Genomic DNA, 20,509 nt, shown 5'->3' with positions numbered 1-20,509 from the left:
TTAACTTTATTTTCTTATAAAAAAAATAAATGCTATGTTAAAAATGATTTAATCAAATTTAAATTTTTTTAATTAAATTAACAATCTTGCGCAACTAATTTATTATCTATAAAAAGAAACGTGAACGTTCAAACTTTTTTCCCTTGCCACTGAGGACCTGCGTCGAATACAATGTACAACCTCAGCGGATGCCTCGCCTCAAACCCTTCGAGACCCCGCGAGATCCTACAAAGTCGTGCCCCACGGGGTCGCTCACCCGGCAGGTCGGAACTCGGACATTTCTTTGCCAAGCCACAAACCAGGTTCCACCCGTGAAAGAGAGACCCAGCCGGAACTAAAGTCTTTTATTTACCCACGAACACGAGGGGTCCCCGGTCAATCATTAAGGGCGGTCACCTCAGCGAACCAGCCTCTCATGAGCAGGGCTGCCCTCGAAAAATCCCTATCTTCAGATCACTCACCATCCCATTCCCTAGCTTCCTTTGCTTTCGTACTTAGTGTTTTTGTGACCGTTGTTGCAACCTGGTTCCACTCACGTCTACCTTTCATAAAAAATGGGACAGTCTCTTCTGGTGTTATATTAGGATGTCCCGTTCTTTGACGAATCTCGTCCCAACGTTCAAACTTGCAGCATCATAACGAACCGCGCTTCTAACTTACCTCGCTCAAATTTTTTCGACCTTAAATTGAGCGTAACTCAAGAACGACTCAACTTAATCTTCATAAAATTCACATGCACAACTTCAAATAAACTGTTACAGCATATACAGACGTCAAGAAAATTGATCTAGTAGTTTTGGAAATTTTCGAGCCACAAAATTTTGTACATAGGCCAATATATATAAATATATAAGGATACACCAACTTAACTGAATGGTATTTTCGTACTCCTCATGCCTTAAAAGGTAAAGAGAACTCATTTTCACTCCCCACACGATAGAAAGTAATATAGTAATTTTCTTAGAAAAGTCGGTAAAAATTTTTCGAAATCAATGTACAATATTTCGCGTATCTATATGGTCCGAACGACAGACGTACTGTATTACAGCAAGGACCGCTAAATTTTCTGAGTTGTTTCATAATCTGTGATGTCTGCATATTTGTGAATTAATGAATTTATAGATGTGTTTTTCCTCAAAATAGGTTATCTATTAGTAAATAAAAATCTTGTGATAACTTTTCCTTCGGTCATTACCCTTTATAACCGAGATTTACAAAATTTCACTGATGGGAAACCAAGTTAGAAATTATATACCATAAAAATGATTCAAGCCAGTAAATACAACGAAAAATAAAAACCCATAAACGCATGGATTAAAAGATATAAAAAAGGAAAAATGCTAGGAAACGGAAATATTAAAAAAATAATAATAATTTTGTGTAATTTAGAATTCTATTAAAAATGATAAAGAAAGTTAGTTTCGGAAGATTTAATTCAGCTTTTCCATTCGCAGATATTTTATATAAATAGATGAAATTGAACTTCAACAAATCAGATTAATCCAGGAATGCATGTCGTCACAAAACATGAATCCAAGAATCTAATCAATCTTGTTGCTTGCAATTAAGCTAATGAGGTGCGGCGGCAGGGTGGTCTTGCGGTGACTAGGGTGTAGGTTGAAATGATGATGACAGGACTAGAAAACAGTGATAAGGAGGGGGGAGGGAGAGCAGAAGAGATGATCCAATCTCAAATAATAAGATTCCAATTTGTCGGGTTGGGGTGTAGGATACGGAACAGGGTATGAAGTTGTATGCAACTCTCTCGCTCTTTCTCCTTCTCTTTTAAAAGAGGGATGATGCCATCCTGCCGTGGTGTGCACAATTCAACCCCAACCTGAACGAACAACCTAGATTACCATGCAAATCCAGCAATTTGTTACCCAGATTGCCTCTTGCCTCCGGATTTAGTCTCTCCAACCTACTGTCACAAGGTCACTGCGCGGGCGTACTGCATACACACACACATAGAGGTGTACGCGTGTGTACGGAGAAATACTACTCGATGATAAAGTTTGTAACATCCGAGGGAACATAAATAGTACCTAAGTAGTTTCTCAAGCCACCTAATATTTTACGTCCCCTTACAATTCTTGGTTTTTAGTCCTCGGTTCCGTGACAAAAGAAAACGACCTGACTTTTATCGACAGATGACCAAAACATAATTTATAAAATTAAGTTACATCCCAGACTTAATTACGACTTTTTAGCTACTTCCAGATACCAAAGTAAGAAGAATTATTCGGTTGGAACAATACTCATAAAATAACTTGTACAGATACAAAAATCTTGTGTCATGGAATAACATAAGATTAAATGAAAAAAAAGTTAAGCTACTGAAAAAGTATATTTAAATACATCACGTCCATTACGGAATATTAAAAAAAATAGAATTAAGTATTTAGCAAAGTAATTAAAGGTGCAGAAAGTAAAAAAAAAGAAGTAATTTACTTTATAATTCCATTTGAATAAAATAAATATACAAAGAAAAGACTGAATAGTTACATTTTTACACTTAAACCTATCAGGAACGTAGTTTTTAATTTTATATAAAAATTCAACCACTAAACAAATGTGTTTAATGAAAATTAAAAATGTTATTTTCATATCTCTCTTTTTTTTTGTATAGCCTCCGGAACCACCGTAAGGTATTACTTCAGAGGACGATATGTATGAATGTAAATGAAGTGTAGTCTTGTACAGTCTCAGATCGACTATTCCTGAGATGTGTGGTTAATTGAAATCCAACCGCTAAAGAACACCGGTATCCACGATCTAGTAGTCAAATCCGTAAAAATGTAACTTCCTTTACTAGGATTTGAGCCTTAGACCTTTCGACTTCAAAATCAGCTGATTTGCAATGACTATTTTCATATCTGAAAACAATCTCTTCATAAAATGTAAATCACAGTTCATGGATATTTAATTGAAAAAACATCTAGTATTAAAAGGGTTAGTAGGAAAATGTAATATTTATTGAATATTACTTTATTTACTCGGTAATTTTTTTTTTAAATTGATCTAAAACATACCTTAAATTAAATGTGTCACGTTCTATTATTTTCTATATTTTAACCCGAAAAAATTGATTCACAACCTTAAAGTTCCACCAAAAAAAATTACATTATTTTAAAATAATTATAATTTTTGTTTTAACGAATAAGGTAAACAGCTTTAATATAACAGATAGGACAATGCAATAAATCTTTTCTTCTGATCGGAAGTTTATATTCCTTTATAATAATACCTGTACTAGTAGATAATTAAAATAGGTTTTGAAAATCATAAAGTAGAAACAACACGTCTCTTGGTGCACCTGTTTTCTTCAAAAATAATTACTTGTGTGTAAAAGATATCCAATCAATTTCCTAGAAACAAAACTTAGGAAACGGTTATATACATTGTTATTTTTTTATCCCTTCAGTTCGTTACCAGAGGCAACTCTAACTAAACTTGATCGAGAACGTTTTTGTGTTTTTTTTTTGTTTTTTTTTACAAATATATAACCTAAATCTTTTTTCATAGACCCTAACAAGGACTATATTAATGGTAAAAAATAAATCGTTTACAGTTTTATTTACCATCTCTTTTAAATTACATAATTCATAAAAAAGATTCAATAACTTCCGGTTGCTTTTGACCACGATACGTCGCATCAAAATAATTTCTTATTCTTAGATCTCTTTATTTTCTGTGTTCAAAGTTAGTATTGTGCGAGACGTTGAATTTTAAAAAAAAAATATTTTTTTTTTATTACACCCATTTTTTAAACGTTAAATTTAATATGGCAGGCTTCAAAAACCTTTAGATTAAGTTTAAAATCTGATCGAGTTATTTAAAACTCGTTTCTCCACTGAAAAAAAGTAAAAAAACAAAATTAAAATAAATATCTAAAACAAGATAATATCGATGTTGTTAACTACCAAACTCCATTTTCTCAATTACTTATACTTTTTAAGTATCGTACTTAAAGATACTTTAAAAAAATAATGTTTCCAGGTAAAAGTTAACAATTCGTTTCTGTTTATTTTCGCCCCCAAAAATTCAGTAATTAAATGAATTTATCGTGACAAAAAAAAATCTATTTAATTTTAAAAATATCGTTCGTAAAAATAATTAGGAAAAAACAGATAGTATTGAAAATGTAAATCGTTAAATTGTAAGTTGACCGACGTCATTAATGGGTAACGATTAATGAATTCAAGTCTTGAAGTGTAGATTTTTTGTTACGTATGCGTCTGTGTGAGTGTATTTATTATATATGTGTGTGTATGTGTTCTGGGTCTGTACGGGAGCACATCTACGTTAGTGTGACAGAAAATAAGAAGGTGACTGTGGAAATGGGAAGAAACGTCACGGAGTACGGAGCATCAGTCATGCCCTCTCCCTTTCACCCCTTTTCGCTCTCGCTTTATCCCATCCGTCCGTCCTTCTATCTTCTTCACGTTCTCTGTCAGTGCCACTACATCCCCCGACCACTTCCCGCAAGAGCAGCCCCAGAGTGCTTTTTTCACCCTCTTCCCAGGTTTTTTATCCCGTAACTTTATCGTTCCCTAAGGAGAGGCGCTCCCTATCTACCACTGGATTAACCACTCGCGCGGACATTTCATAACACATATTACTCCCCTATATTTCAACACTATTCCGAACATATATACACTTCATACACTTACTGAATTTTCTGCGGTTTACTGCTGTAGGGTAAAAGAAAATAAAAATAATGTTTCAATTCACGTATACTAACACACCACACTTAGACCACTTTAAGAACTGTGCGTTATATTTGAGTGCTTTTCATTTAAATGAAGGGTGGGCCAAACACGATACAATAGATGTCGCTGTATTTAAATATGAAAATATCAAATTCAGAATAGGAAACCGTTTTTTTTTTTTTACTATGATTATTTTTTAATTTTACTAATTCAAAACAGAAAGTGTAAATAAAAAAAGCCGACAATAAAATTGTTATACCTTCCAGGGACTGGTTAATTATTCTTATACAGTGGAAAAAGTAATGATGATACATGAAAAACTTTTAAAAAATTCAAAAATCTATATTTATAATCGATGTTAACAAAAATAATCCAAAAAATTGATTTTTGAGGTAGGAAAGAATTAGGAGGCAATTTTTTTTAAATGTTAAGATAAGCATTTGAGCTTAATATAAAGTGCGGTTATATTTGCAACATTATGAAAAAAATTTACTCCAAAAACCTATTTACCCATCTCCGTGGAGATACTACTCCAAACATTTACCAACAAATTGCCCCATATATACGAGTTCTGCACCAAATTTCATCAAAATCGGTTTATCCAGTCAAACGTTATTAAGCTTCAAACACACGTACGTACTTACATACGAACATTATCTCAATTTTTTTGGTTTTTTGGGGTCCCTGGGTCATGAGACGTCAAGAAGTGCAAAAAAATCATACCCCATATTTTGAGTGATTACTATACTTTCCTTCTTGCAGCGTACCTTAGATCGATGACGCCACGAAACTAATAAAAAAAACACCGGAAAAGTAATTTAATTTTTGGTATCCTGGCCCGGTCATAAAAAAACCAGTCATCCCATTTATTCTCTCGATTGAAATAAAAATTAAATTCCTACAATATTCATTGCGACAAAAAAGTTACGAACACTGTGAACTTAAAATAATGTAGGACTACTTATGTATTTTTTTCAATTCACTTAGAAAAAGTGGTAAGAATAAAAATAAGAAATATATCTACGGTATAAGTGACGTTTAAATACTGATTTATCGAAAAACATTTATTGCGAGAAGGAACCATTCAGGAATGGAATAAAAATAAGCCTGTAACTAAATAAAAAGAATTTTTACCGAATCGTATGAGCACTGACATTAATAAAGAAGATATAATTACATAATTCAAAAATTAGAAGATACCGTTTAATTAATCTTAAATAGTAGCTCAGTACACCAGAATAACTTAATCTAGTATAGGCTTTCTTATAAAACCTGCAGTACAAATAAAGTTTACCATTGAAATAAGAATCTACTCTTTCATCTCTGAGTAAATCGCAAGAGAACTCTTACATTTTATTAAAATATAATAAGGAAAGAATAAATAAAATCAACTTGAGAAGTTCCTTTTTAAAAATTAATATTCCATAATAAGATTTCTGGTTCCAAAAAGAACAATAGCGTTTGAAAGCTTACTTCTAAATGCTCAAAAAACGCAGTAATTTGAATATGAATATAAATTTTACTATCGAGTTGAACTGTTAAAGAGGCTGAATGAATTTTACTGATTGCTAACTTAAGAGACGACTGATTCAGGTTTCAATTCCACCTCTGGATTCTTCCATCGGTGAACTTATTTAAGAACTCAGAAAGTCCCGGTAGAATGAATCGATGAAAATCATGAAACTGGTACCGTTTACCCGTTCATTCAAAGCAAACTTAACACTTTTATCGATAAAAATTGTACAAGAAAGGTTCCAGGACGACTTACTAACACGGAAAGAAACCGATCTGATTATGAAGGGAGCCACAAAATGCTACACATTTTTAATTTTTTACGGTTTCTGAGTAGCTTATAAATTAAAAAGATCTAATAATAATTTTATTATAGTATTACAAAATTTTAATGTAAGTTTATAACAGCCATGACTAAACCAGCTTTGGTGAAAATTTTATTCCCGTACCTTTCTGTAGTACAAATCCATCTGTATCGCATGAATGCTATCAAGAGACTCGAAATATATAGAGCTTTCAAAATTTAGAAATAACAGTTACTTAATGATTGGGCGTTAAGTCCACAGATTTATGGTAAGGTTATTTGCAATTATATCATAGTTAATACACAGACCCAAACCGATCCTATAAAACATTTGAGCCTACAAGCAAACACGAAACACCTTTTCTACCGAGTAGTGTGTTTCAAGTAATTTTTGTGTAAAATAAGTAAATTTGCGATTTCATTATTTTTTCGTTATTTTGTAATATTTTCATCACAAATATCTACAACAATAGACTCTATGATCATGTACAATTATTACACCAGATTGTAAATTTTCCCCCAAAACACGTAGTTAGAAATATATTTTTAAAAATCACAAAACGAATTTAAACTAATTTAAGTAGTTACAAAACTTTTTATTTTGCGCCGTTTGATCGGATGACATAGATTTTTATAAAGAATAAATACTAGAGATGAGACCTAGATCAATAATTGTGATCGAAAATTTAAGCGAAAAAGTATGGAGTGAAAGCATCCAGATTTCCTTTCAGAAAAAAATGTAAGATTTGACCGTCAGCCAGTAAAGTAATGCAAACGATCTTTTTGGGATCCTTGCTTGATTTTTTTGAAGGACGGTGCACTTTCAATTCCTGGTGTTATGGTGTGCAATAATTAAAAAAGCTACAGTTTAAAAACAAAAGAAGTATTTATTTTTTCAGGATAATGCTCCGTACGCTCTTCATCAATTCTTAAAGCCGAAAAAAAACAGAAATGTTCTGCTATATTCACGTTACTGTCCAGACTTCGTTATATTTGGTCCGCTCAAGGAATTACGTGGAATCAAATTACACAGTATAAAAGAAGTTAAACAATTTTTCTAAACAGACCCGGACTTAAAAACAAAGGATATTTTAATGCCTACACAAAAAAGTTAATATGGGACAAGCCTTACCTGATGAGTGACATAACTTAGATTTATGTTAAAAACACGTTGTTAAATTAATTGAATGATCATAACAGCAGTGAATGAAAATCATTGAGGGGTTATTCTATTTACTGAATAACCTACATGCAGAAAAAAAATTTTTTATGCGTTATTTACCAGTCCACCACGTAAATTTGAAACAGACTAAAATTTGATTTTAACAAATTATCGTTCTTTTTAACTGCAATCTAATTCCCTAATAACGACTGCATTGAAGTTATTTGAGTTCAATTAAAAATACATCAAAACTGATTATCATAAGTTTAAAAATACCTACAGCTGAACTGTACTCTGGGGTTACACCCTACTTTTATTACAGATAAAATAAAATGCTAACAGTAAAATAGATATAACTGAATATACAGAGCAAAAAAAATACGTTTGAATATCAGAAACTAATAATTCAACAGCGTCTATTATTTTATAAGATAAGAAACATTAAAGAAAAAACATATAGGTTTTTTTATAATCAGGTAATAAGCGCTTTATTTAGATTTAAGGAGAACTGGTTCTAGGCCTACAATAGGTTCTCAGCCTAAAATGTTTTACACTCCTAGCTTCTAAAATTTCACTTTAAAACTTAAATGTAATAGGTGACGAAACTACAAATAATATCCAGAAGACAAACCTCTTTTCTTTTTCCTGTTTAGCCTCCGGTAACTACCGTTTAGATAATTCTTCAGAGGATGAATGACAATAATATGTATGAGTGTAAATGAAGTGTAGTCTTGTACATTCTCAGTTCGACCGTACCTGAGATGTGTGGTTAATTGAAACCCAACCACCAAAGAACACCGGTATCCACGATCTAGTATTCAAATCCGTGTAAAAATAACTGACTTTACTAGGACTTGAACGTCAGTTATTTTTACACGGATTTGAATACTAGATCGTGGATACCGGTGTTCTTTGGTGGTTGGGTTTCAATTAACCACACATCTCAGGTACGGTCGAACTGAGAATGTACAAGACTACACTTCATTTACACTCATACATATTATTGTCATTCATCCTCTGAAGAATTATCTAAACGGTAGTTACCGGAGGCTAAACAGGAAAAAGAAAAGAGACAAACCAGAAGACAAACCTGGGCTTTGAAAACCTAACGTATAAAATTTTATGAACGAATTAGTTAAAGAACATAGAAATCCTAACTCGATTGGAAAAGAAGCTTAAAATAATACAGTTTGTTCAGAGGAGAAAGCTAGGTATAGTATAGGTCAAATTATGTGAGGTTTAAGGTATAGGATACCCTACTGCACTTTAAAATGTAAGGGAATATAGTAGGCAGTGACAGTGTAGAAAGGATAAAAGTATAACCGAGAAGTTAGAAAAATGGTTCAACTGTACCCCAAATAAATTTTATTCGAATTATAATATTTAAAATTAATTATTAGAATTACTAATCGATGAATAGAAGGCGCTTCTACTCAGATCGAATATTCTTCAATCTGAAGAATTTTTTACTCACAAGAATTCTTCTGATTCATCTATCCCAGTTGTATATCTTTAGCGAGAAGTAAATATTGGCCGACCATTTGGTAACTTTACTCCGGAGAGAGGATATTCAAAAAATGCATTCTTTATATTTGGAGCCGCCTTGTAATAGAAGAAAACGCTAACCAGTGTCACTGAACTGTTAGCATAATCGAAATTTTAAGTTTTCTTGATAAAACCGCTGTCGTTAAGATTCTTGAACATACCGAGTCGGAAAACTAAGCTTATTGGACTCAGAAGGATTGTACCTTTTTTAGACTTCGTTTGCGCAGTTAAGAAGAGATTTACCTGATTTTTAATAGGTTGATCTATAAACAACCGGAAAATTTATTGAAGGATGATCACAACTAATTTGGAAGCTAAGGTGCAAATTATGCAGTCTTAAAGGCTGAGAGGCCTCGAAGAAGAATTAATTTCCTGATGTTATATGGAAAGAAAACTGGTATTTATTTATTTATTAGAGATCATTATTAATGGTGAAAAACTACTCTTTTTTGGATGCAAAGGACTCAAAATTCTGACGACTTCTACGAGAGTTAACTTACATGTTCCAAGGAAAACAATTCCTTCTAAAAAAAACTGATGTGGACACTACATGACTTCCTTGTACGCCTATTAAATTACATACACCCATTTTTTTCTGCACGTCATTTAAACTTACTTCATTTGAAAGTGAAATACGATCTTCTAATTCTTTAATAAAGAGGACAGTTACGCAATCGATGAAATATTACTTTTTATTAACATCAAATATTTATACAATTATTAATTCAACAATCTCACATAAAATATTAGGATAGAGAAAAAGTCCCTTTATTACTCGTATAACTAGATCAGTATTATTCGTATCTTTATGAGTTGCTGATTAACAAATGTTTCAGATTTCTGCTGTCGCATAAATAAAATTTAATAATAAAGTATTCCGTTTAGTGAACTCCTGAATACTGGTAACAAATGTTAATTTCGACCTTAAGGTGTAAAATATTCAGTTTCTATTAGATTTGGTGAATGATTAAAAATGAAAAAGAAACAATCATACAGGAAAAAGAAAGATAACATGAAGAAATGGATTTTTAAAAAAACGACAAGATGAATATGAAGAGGAAGAAAATGTTAAAACCAAAGAAAGAATAAAAAATTAAGAGAAGATGTAAAATATAAAGAGGAAGAAAATGTTAAAACTAAAGAAAGAATAAAAAGGAAAAAACTGCTGCAAACAAAAAAAAATAAACAGAAGAAAATGACCAAAGAAAGAATAAAAAGATGAAGAGAAACTGATAAATATAAAGAGGAAGAAAACTTTAAGAGCAAGGAAAGAATAAAAAGATAAAGAGAGGATGATAAATATATAAAGAGAGAAAATTTGAAAACTAGAGAACATGTATACAAATTAAGATCAGAAAAATTATATCAAACCGAAGAGCGATTAAATGATTGGCAACAAAAAACAAATAAACGAAATGATAATAAACTCCGACTTAGGCAGTATATTGTCCGATAGTATATCTCAGTGTATATGTTATTTTTGTGAGGGTCAATTTTTCGGTCACTCTGTAGTTAACTTTGGTGTATATAACATTAAACAAAAATTCCAGAATAATTAAATAAAATTAAACTAGAAAATCCGAAAATAATAGGATTCTAAATTATAATTTTCAATTAATATTAAATAAACAGATGTTTCACCAAATATATTACATACACACACGTATGTAATAAAGTCTATTAAACTACATATACACATTTTTAAAAATACATAAAATTTTATTTCACTAATAACTTCTAATTTTTTTATTTTATTGAATAATTATTTATTGTAATTTTTTTTTAAAATCACGAGTAATAATTATTAATAAATTTAATAAAAAAGGAGATGAAGTCTGATTCGAACCGATGAATCTTTCCTTATAACACCCAAATATTTCATTAATTAAAATTCTATTTCGCTATAACTCAGGACTAATGAAAATAAATAACACTTATAATATATCGTTGAAACGCTCTCAATGAGGGCTTATTATTGCAATTAAGAAAAAGTCCAAAATCCAAATATTTTGAATTTTGGGTCTTTTATGGACACTTTTGGTCCAGTCGATTGCAATCAAAAGGGGAGATGCTCAACTAGATGTTACAACAGCCCTACATACAAAATTTCATCATCCTAAGGTTAATCGTTTTTGAGTTATACGAGATACGTACGTACAGACGTCACGCCGAAACTAGTCAAAATGGATTCAGGGATGGTCAAAATGGATATTTCCGTTGAAATCTGAAAACCGAAATTATTCGCGATTATAATAATTCCTTTACTTCGTACAAGGAAGTAAAAAAACTTAATTCTAATTTAAGTAAGCGTAAATTCACAATTACAAATGTCCTGCAGACACTCACTCACACGTTTGATAATATACAAACATCCTCAACAGATTAGAATATGTGTCCTCAGCTCACATTGTGCCAAAAGAGTAAATCAATTCTGATGATTTGAACGTTTCCTCATAACTACGTAATAATTCCGTTAAAATAGATCATGAAGTCTAAGTTATAATTAAATTTCCATTTTTGAATGAAGAAAAACAACGATGATGATAGTTTTCATTAAAGTTCTTTTTATTCTGAAATTTTTGATCGCATCAGTTTTTTTTTACTCGTAATATTTAATAAAATAGCTCATAAATTAAGACGATAATTACATCAATAATAAATCTCCTTTTGATGTAGCAGGGAGAGTCGGATCGATGTCACAGCGTAATCTTAACATTTTTTTATATGATTCCTGTGGTCATGATTGAGAGATCGAAAATAGATATAGAAATAAATTCGTGTATGTTTATATTAATACTGTTCTGAATAAATCCCGTTCTATAATATCGTTCCGCAGCAATTAATACTGTTCAGTGAGACAGAAACACCATATGGAGTGAATTTATTGAAAGGATGCAACAATTGTAAAATTAAAAGCTGCAATACTGCGTGGAATTTCGGTATCTATATTAACTTTTGAAACCCCTCGAATTAAATTATTCTCCCACCGGTAAGAAAAAGGGTGCACAATACAGTCATATTTGATATTGTTCAATGTGATTACTGAGGACAGGTGTACTATGACCACAATAGATATCACATCCGGGTAAAATTAAATCAAAACAAATTTCCGCAATCTGGTAACGTTCCGAACAACGTTATACTTCAATTATTTTTACAATCACGGACAGTTCATCAAACGAGTGACCTCTTCACACGCACATATAAACAGCGCACCTGTCGACAACAATATGGTCATAATTATATTTATTTAAAGCAATCTTTACATTGTGAAAAAATCTGTACTTTATTAAAAAAATAAAAAATAACCGACATAAATTAATTATCCGTCGACGACGACAACAAACTTAAGTGAAAAGTTATGATTATATTTCTCTAACTATCAGATAGAATTACTTAACATTAATTTAGAATTAATAAGGATTTTCTTTTCGCAATTCTACCGAATTAAATATAAGTCTTCTTATATTTTACTCTCAACATTAATATTGAAGGTAAATTGCCTAAAAGTAAAACTTTATTAACATTTAAATATGCATTAATTTATTTTGTAAAACCTGCCTAATTTCGAAAATATTTTTTCCTATTTTTACAATCATGGGTGAAATTATGTGAAAAATGTAGGTTCGTTTTGAATCGTATCCAGGATTAATTGATTTGACTGAGAAGCTAACATGCTGAAGATATGATTACAATAGTTGCTGGTCGTTTATCAGTAATAGTTTTAATAGATAAATCAGAAAAGAAGAATTGAAAAATTTATCAGATATTAAAAAAGTAAGGCTAACAGAAAATATAAACTGAATAGGACATTGTACTAGTTCAAGAAAAATTGATATTTCAACAAAAATCGTTAAAAAGTTGTATATAACCCACCTACTTAAACATTTATTGTTAGATTACCTTCGAATGTTTATTTTTTATTTATTTCTCTTTTTTTCTCAATATGTAACTGAACCGACTAAAATTAATCTAATTAGATCTAAACAAAACATAAAAAAGAATCGTTTGTTCACGTTAATTTAATCCTGGAATCCTAAGAAATTGATGAACTACATTTCTTCTTTGTAAATAAAATAAATTAAATTCTTCTATTATTATATGTTTTTTTGAAAAACTAAGGTAATACATAACAGAATATCATTAAGGAAAACAGAATGTTCATGTCTACTCAGTTTATACAATTTACAGCCTAAATTGTTTAAGTTTAAGAAATGCTGTATGAAATATTTATTTTTATCTTCAAGACATAACCGAATTGTAAAAAAGAATATTCTAACGTCATCAGTATAAAATTTTGCACATGTGTAAGTATTCTTTCCCTTTTTTTGTAATTGCATTTCATCGATATAAAATACTAATTATCGACACTTTTTGTTATTATTTTTTAATACACACTTCTTAAACGTTCTGTAGCATAACATCAGTTACAATAATGGAAGTATCGAGGGGTGAAGGGGAAAGGAACAAAAAAGTAGCATTTTCCTCTCATTCAGTATATTGGTTGCCACACATCCATCATCAGAACTTATGATGGATGATACCTAAAGGAGAACCATAACTCCCGTACAATACCCTCCCTCAGTGCTGCACTCTGATGTCTGATGTCCCTATGGATCTGACCATAATAATATCAACATCAATAACAACACTCCCACAAACACAACGTAACAATATTACAAACAGTACAATAATTACCGAAATGCCCTCTTTGTGGGAAATTATCGTTCCATGAAATACAGCGCATTACTCTTAATATACCATCGACCTATTCCTTATTAGATTTAGTAGAGATATTTAATTTAAGTACCGGGTATTTTATACATGGACTTTCACGCTTATAATTCATATATTAACACTAATACATTTCATTTAACAGTCGCTTCACATTTCAATAAAATGTGAAGCGACTTTACAAATCGCTACAATCAACATTAATCATTAATTACGGGGAAACTTACCACCGCTGAACGGAAGCTGAATATTTTTAGTTTCGGGAAACTCAGAACAGATTAGTTATTTTTGAACGTTTTATAAAAAATTAAGCGTTAGCTTTTTCTCAATAGAATAATAATAGGTCGACCGTGAAACAGGCTGCTCATTCTTTCTTGTATTCGTTCCCAGAAATCACAATTTTATTGAGAAACAGCCCTTTATAATATTTACTTCCCCGTAAAAGATTTCCCGTAGAATAAAGACGTCAACGATTTTTTAAATCGAACACTATTTTTAATATCTTTTTTTAAGCCACCTTATTTTCTAATTATGTACTTCTATGCTTCATAAGATAATATCTACTTTGTCGTTTACCCGATTTAGTCTAAAGTGAAACCGATCTCACTCACACTCTCTCTCTGAGAATTATACGACGAATTGACCGAGACTGATCGTACATTATTCAGCGGTTCTTTGTAAACATTTTATTTATTTATATTTATTTATTACTTTTCTCTACGTATCGTTATATCACAGACAACTTCACATTATTTATTTTTAAACGCTTCGCCGCACGCAAAATATTGTAATAAAGAAATTCACTTTATTCTACGTCACTTAATCAGCGATTAGATTATTGAACCTTACAAAATAACGCTTTCTGTTATAGTAAAAACCATCTGTCTTATTGAAATTTTTACTTCAGAGTATTTAAAGTTAATAGTCTTTATTCGATCTTTTCAACCGTACCTCTTTCTTTAATGTTGTTATCTGTTACTGCAACAGCTGTTTACTTTGCTCCTACACTAATGGTCCGTTATTTCGTTCTAAATTTTCGCTAAAAGAACAAATTTATCATAAGGTTAATTGCCAGTTCTAATCCGTACTTATAAATAACTAGAAGATATAACAAAAAAAAATCTAAAATCAAATAAAAGTAAGCAAACTAAAATTGCCGGTAATCAGTATGAGAGACGCATGCCGTAAACTCATGGCTTCGTGAATTAGGTGAATAAAACGTTTTATGAAAAATATTTCGCATAAAGAATACAAATAAAAGAATACAATAATTTATTACATTCAATTATAAGGTTTTAACAGAAAATTTAAGAAGTTAGTTTTTTTTATTGTTAAAAGGACGAAATTAGTTTAGGAATTGGTTGTCATGTTTTATCATCTTTAGTTAATGCAATCAAGTTAGAAATAGACATTATGAACATACGGTGGTAAAAAAGAAAAATAGAATTTCAGTTCTTTTAATTAAAATTTCGGTCAGTCTCTTCTAAAAACATAGAAAACGGTTTTTAGAAGAGACTGACCGAAATTTTAATTAAAAGAACTGAAATATTATTTTTTATTCTCGATCAATTTAAAAGATAAATTTTATTCTACTTTCCAGAAGTACTTTTCGAATTTCGATAAGCTGAAAAGGAATTTCTGATTAAGTACATTCGCATCAAAAGTTCATTTAATTTGACCTTTAAAGTTGTAGTGAAGCTAGTTTAACTATTTTATTACTTATTCAATCGATCTATCGAATGAATTCTGTGATCACAAGCGTTTGATCCAATTGATCCCATCGTGTTCAATTGGACAACCGATCGATCGTGACCGTCATTATCACCAAAGCAATTTTATAGATATTTGAAGAAAACATAAATAATATAATTTTGAATTAAACCGATACGATTGATTACGATGTATATCGAAAGCATTCAACGTTCTTGTGAAAAAGAAAATTATTGTATCGTAAATTACGGCTGTAAAAGGAATATTAATTCTACCGTTTGAAGTACGTATTAGAGTGTCTCAATTTACGGCAGCGATTTTTCGCAACCGGCATCAAGAACATATCAAATATCGTTTTATTTAATCGCCTACATTTGATCTTGTTAAAATCGATATTGACAAAACGAAAGAGATATCCGAGTATGTGTAACCGCTCGATCCGAAGTAATAATTTTAACTTCAGTATCCATTTTTTCATTTATCAACTAAAACTATCAAAACTTGATTTTGTAAACTAAAAAGTAACATGAATACTATTAAGTAAACCGTGTAACGTTATACTTCAAAAATTGAAACCTCTAAAGAAAGAATAAAAAAACAAAAGAAAACGAGAATAAAAATTCTTCTACTTTACATCGGTCCCCGCTACGTAAAATAAAAATATGAATTACACAAGAAGAAAAGGTTGGGGGAGAATCAGGCATTCTTTCATTCTAACATCTCACACCGCAAGGTGGTGGAAATCAAATCAGTTCATCGCTTTATTCAGCGTGACAGAATTTTTACTGTTCCAAATGAAATCTTTCTACTTTTCTACCTCTAACATTTGACGGTACCGTTAGTAAGCGAGGAAAGAAGGCGAACGATGCGACATCACATTGTCAATAATATAACACCAAAGAATAAGAATAAAAAAAGTAAAAAAAAATGAAAATGACAGTAACGTAATGTAACGTCTTCAAGAAGGAGTCAAAACGTTTCTTTCTCCAATAACCGTCACCCTCAATTCAGCCCTCTTTCCATCACTTTTGTTGTACTTTTTTCAGCCATTTACTTAATCGCATCCAGCTACCTAAAGTAGGCCGTACGCCCACCTATAACATTACGATTGTCATCCCCTATTTCCTTTAAATATCAAGAGGGTTTTGAGTACAGCGTTAAACACGATAATGAAGTAAAATAACACAATATAAGTCATTATTGATATTTTTTGTCGTTTACCGCATAATATTATCTTTTAAGTAAACTGCGATCGTAAATAATAATTCAAACAAAAAAAATGTCCTGTTAAATAATATAAATAATTGTTGCCATCGAGTTATAAAACTAATAAAAATTAAGTTTTCTAATAAATATTCGTTATTTTCATTATTCGGCATTAAATATATATTTAAATACCAATTATTATTTTTAAAACGTAAAATTCATTGAAAGCCATGTTTTAGACAATGTCATATCACTTCAAAAATATTTCTTCTCAGCTGCTCTCCGTTTCAATCATTCATATGATTTAGATCTTTGTTCGCCTCTCCAAAATTATTATTTAAAAAAAGGTTACCGTTATTAGTGTAGAATTACCGATTAAATAGCTGTAATTTACAAGTAACAATCCTTTTTTTATTTACCTCTCTCTCTCTCTTTAAAAATTGTCTCGTTGTGTGTATCAGTCGGAATCACAGTATGTGGCTTCTTTCCCTTCAACATTGTTATCGTCAATCTTTTCTTGAACCGCAATTTTGTTACTTCCGTACAAATTTTCGTGCCTTTACAATATCCAAATCCCAGTGTCATTGCCACAAAGTACTCGTTGCGCTAATATATTATTTATGCTAAATACTATTTACTGCATTAATATTTATCGTACAAACAAGGAAAAGAACAGTTGCAGGTTTTAAAAGAATAAACAAATTCAATTTTTCTAAAATATAAAATTATAGTTAACCACAAAAAAAAAATCGTTTAATTTTATGAAAATACCTATATTAACAACATAAAGAAAAATTTTAACAGTTAAATCCATTTTTAAAATATTACCTCTCCCGTCAAAAGATGCGAGTACTTTCTTTTCAACTCTATTCATTCCAGGATCAAAAATTCCTTTTAGTCAATAATTTAAGTTTACATCGTTTTAATGTTTGTTATAAAAAAAATTTTTTTCAACAAAACATTCAGCTGTTTAATTATTACGTTAGATATAACTTGTAACAAATAACCCCGATAACTTTGGGATTTTCAATTAATCATTCACTGAAAATATAACCGTACGTTATTCTGACAGCGAGAATGCGAGACGCATACTCGCCTGTCATCTCCCAAGGTCAGCCCGAGTAAAGCTTTCAGTCTGGTCTAAAGGATCGGAAAGTAATCTACAATTCCGCCCATAACTAAACAAAACTAATGTACAACCGCCAAATAAACAAATACCCGCCCGATAATAAGAATGACCCACTAGCAAGGGACTTTTGTCCAGGCTCTGCGATAATAGAGGGAGGATACGTAGATCCCCGCGATCCTTGAGTTTTGTTCCGTACCTGTCATCACACTAATTTTTAGAAATCGATATTACCATAATAGAGTTACAAGCAGAAGTTTCAGAACAAGCTATAAAATTTTATAAATATTTTTCCAACGACTTATTAAAAAACTTTTAACGCTTTAAAGTGAACGAAATTTATATTTAACGGTTACGTTACAATATATTTTTATCGATCACTCTGTTAATAACATCTGCGCTCCTGTTTTGTACTGCGGTTTCAATGAAATTATTATAAAAATTTTATTAAATTTTAACTGGGTCTCTTTATATATGTCGGGTAAAATGTATTTTACTGTGCGTTCTATATTTATTTATGAAATATTAATTTATTTATTGTAAATGTCTATCTATTCAACAATTTTAAAATGTCACCTTATAGCCAGGGTTTAGTTTTTGGATTGATGTATTTAACCTTCAAGACCGATTATCACTAACACCTTACTGTTTATTTGTTTGAGTGAGATTTCGCGGTAAAAAGAATAAAATTCTAACTTATAGAAATTTCTAACTTAATTACATAGAAAGAAGAACTTTTGCGTCAGACATCTAATTTAAAAAACAGAAAAAATTAAATACATAATGAGTCATTTCTCTTCAGAAACGACAGAACTCCAGACGTTAAATTAATCAACCGCTTAAAACGTTCACGTATTGCTTCGCAGAAAGGATTTAAATAAGGCGTCCGCTTATACTCATCGCAACACAGAAAAGTATTGAAACGGCACACTGCTAGCCTACACCATCCTTAACGTTATAATGAACATAAAATATCGGAATTTTTTTTTTTAAGATAAATTCAATTCACCGCATAAACTTACAGCTTGAGCGTGGGAATAATTAAATTTTATAGCGTGTAAAACAAATACTATACCTGACCGGAATTATAACAGGAACCCTCCGGATGAAAAAAAATAGACGTGACACACAGAGATCTAATTATTTAAATTATTGAAACTTTAAATAATATGGTAACGGTGGAATAATTTTTCTACTGTGATCGTTAAAAATGTAAGGTTTTATATAAAACACAGAAGCAGGTAAGACTTCTGTGTTACCTGCTTTAAAATTACCGACACGAAATTATTTTAATTACTTTATTGAAGTAAACCGAACATATCTTGTTTAATTATTAACAAATTCAAATCTTAAATTTCCTCATAATATCGGATACCGCCTAAAATCTCTTTTAACTTCTTTTGTTAAAATTTATTTCAAACAATTTTAATTACATCAGAACTAATCTCTCAAACGGCTTTTTAACTTAATTATGTCAACGTTTTAATTAAGATGCAACATTTACAATATTGAATTACAAACAAAATTATACAAAACATGTTAGATAAAAAGGATTGAAATGCTTTGACTGAAAGTGTGAGCGCTAGTAGAAAGACACCGGGATAGCTAGAAACATTTGAAATATATGTAAAGTATTGCAGTGTAAGAGAAGAGGTAGCTCTGGGTTTAAGTAAAAATGTGTGTAAGTGTTCCCTGTCGCGCAGCTTTGACACGGGGAAGGTTGTAGGGGGTAAGGACAAGAAGGAGGTAGAGGAAATAAATGTAATCCTCTTGACAACGATACTGTTTTTTCCGTTTTCTTATTCTCACAGCAACCGAGGAGGCATCATCATATACCACCTTACTACTACCATCTCGATTTTTTTTTTTATCTTTTAAGTTAGAAAAAATATTGAAAGTAATAAATGAAGTATACGTTTAAATAATATTTAAAAGAGCAGAAAAATTTACATTGTATTTAATTACAAATTTATCAAATTAAAAAAGGAGGATATTATTAAAGCAATTACCGTCCTTGGTATTTACCTTTGTCATTATTTTATTAAGTAATTTCGGTCTTCACCCGTTTCAAACCGGTATCCTTACATCGGTTCATTCAATTACGCCCTGAAAGCATCCTCGTAATTCGAAGTTCATAAAAGCAGCTACGCACACAATTTGAATCGTCCATACGTTTTCTTTGCTCGATACTACAACAGTTTGTTTATTTTAATGAAAAAAACGTGTTTTTGTGCTATTTTCTGTTCTTAAATTATGTTAATTACAATTCCTTTAATATTTTAAAAGAATATCGTCACAAGTCGAAAAAGGTTGTCGACAAGTTATCTTAATTACGTTATATGACAAGATATCTTGATTGTAATTATATGCAATTACACAATTCTTCACTCGTAAACATTATTTAGTCTTAACTAATTCAAGATATAAAATAATCATAATTTATTTTCTGTAATAAAGTGTTTTTTTTTTTTTAACAATTTAGGCTGTATTAAATATTT

This window comes from Lycorma delicatula, chromosome 1 (genome assembly GCF_047948215.1).
Source record: "Lycorma delicatula isolate Av1 chromosome 1, ASM4794821v1, whole genome shotgun sequence".
Classification (NCBI taxonomy): domain Eukaryota; kingdom Metazoa; phylum Arthropoda; class Insecta; order Hemiptera; family Fulgoridae; genus Lycorma; species Lycorma delicatula.
The sequence above is the reverse complement of the archived record's forward strand: the minus strand, read 5'-3'. Positions refer to the sequence as shown.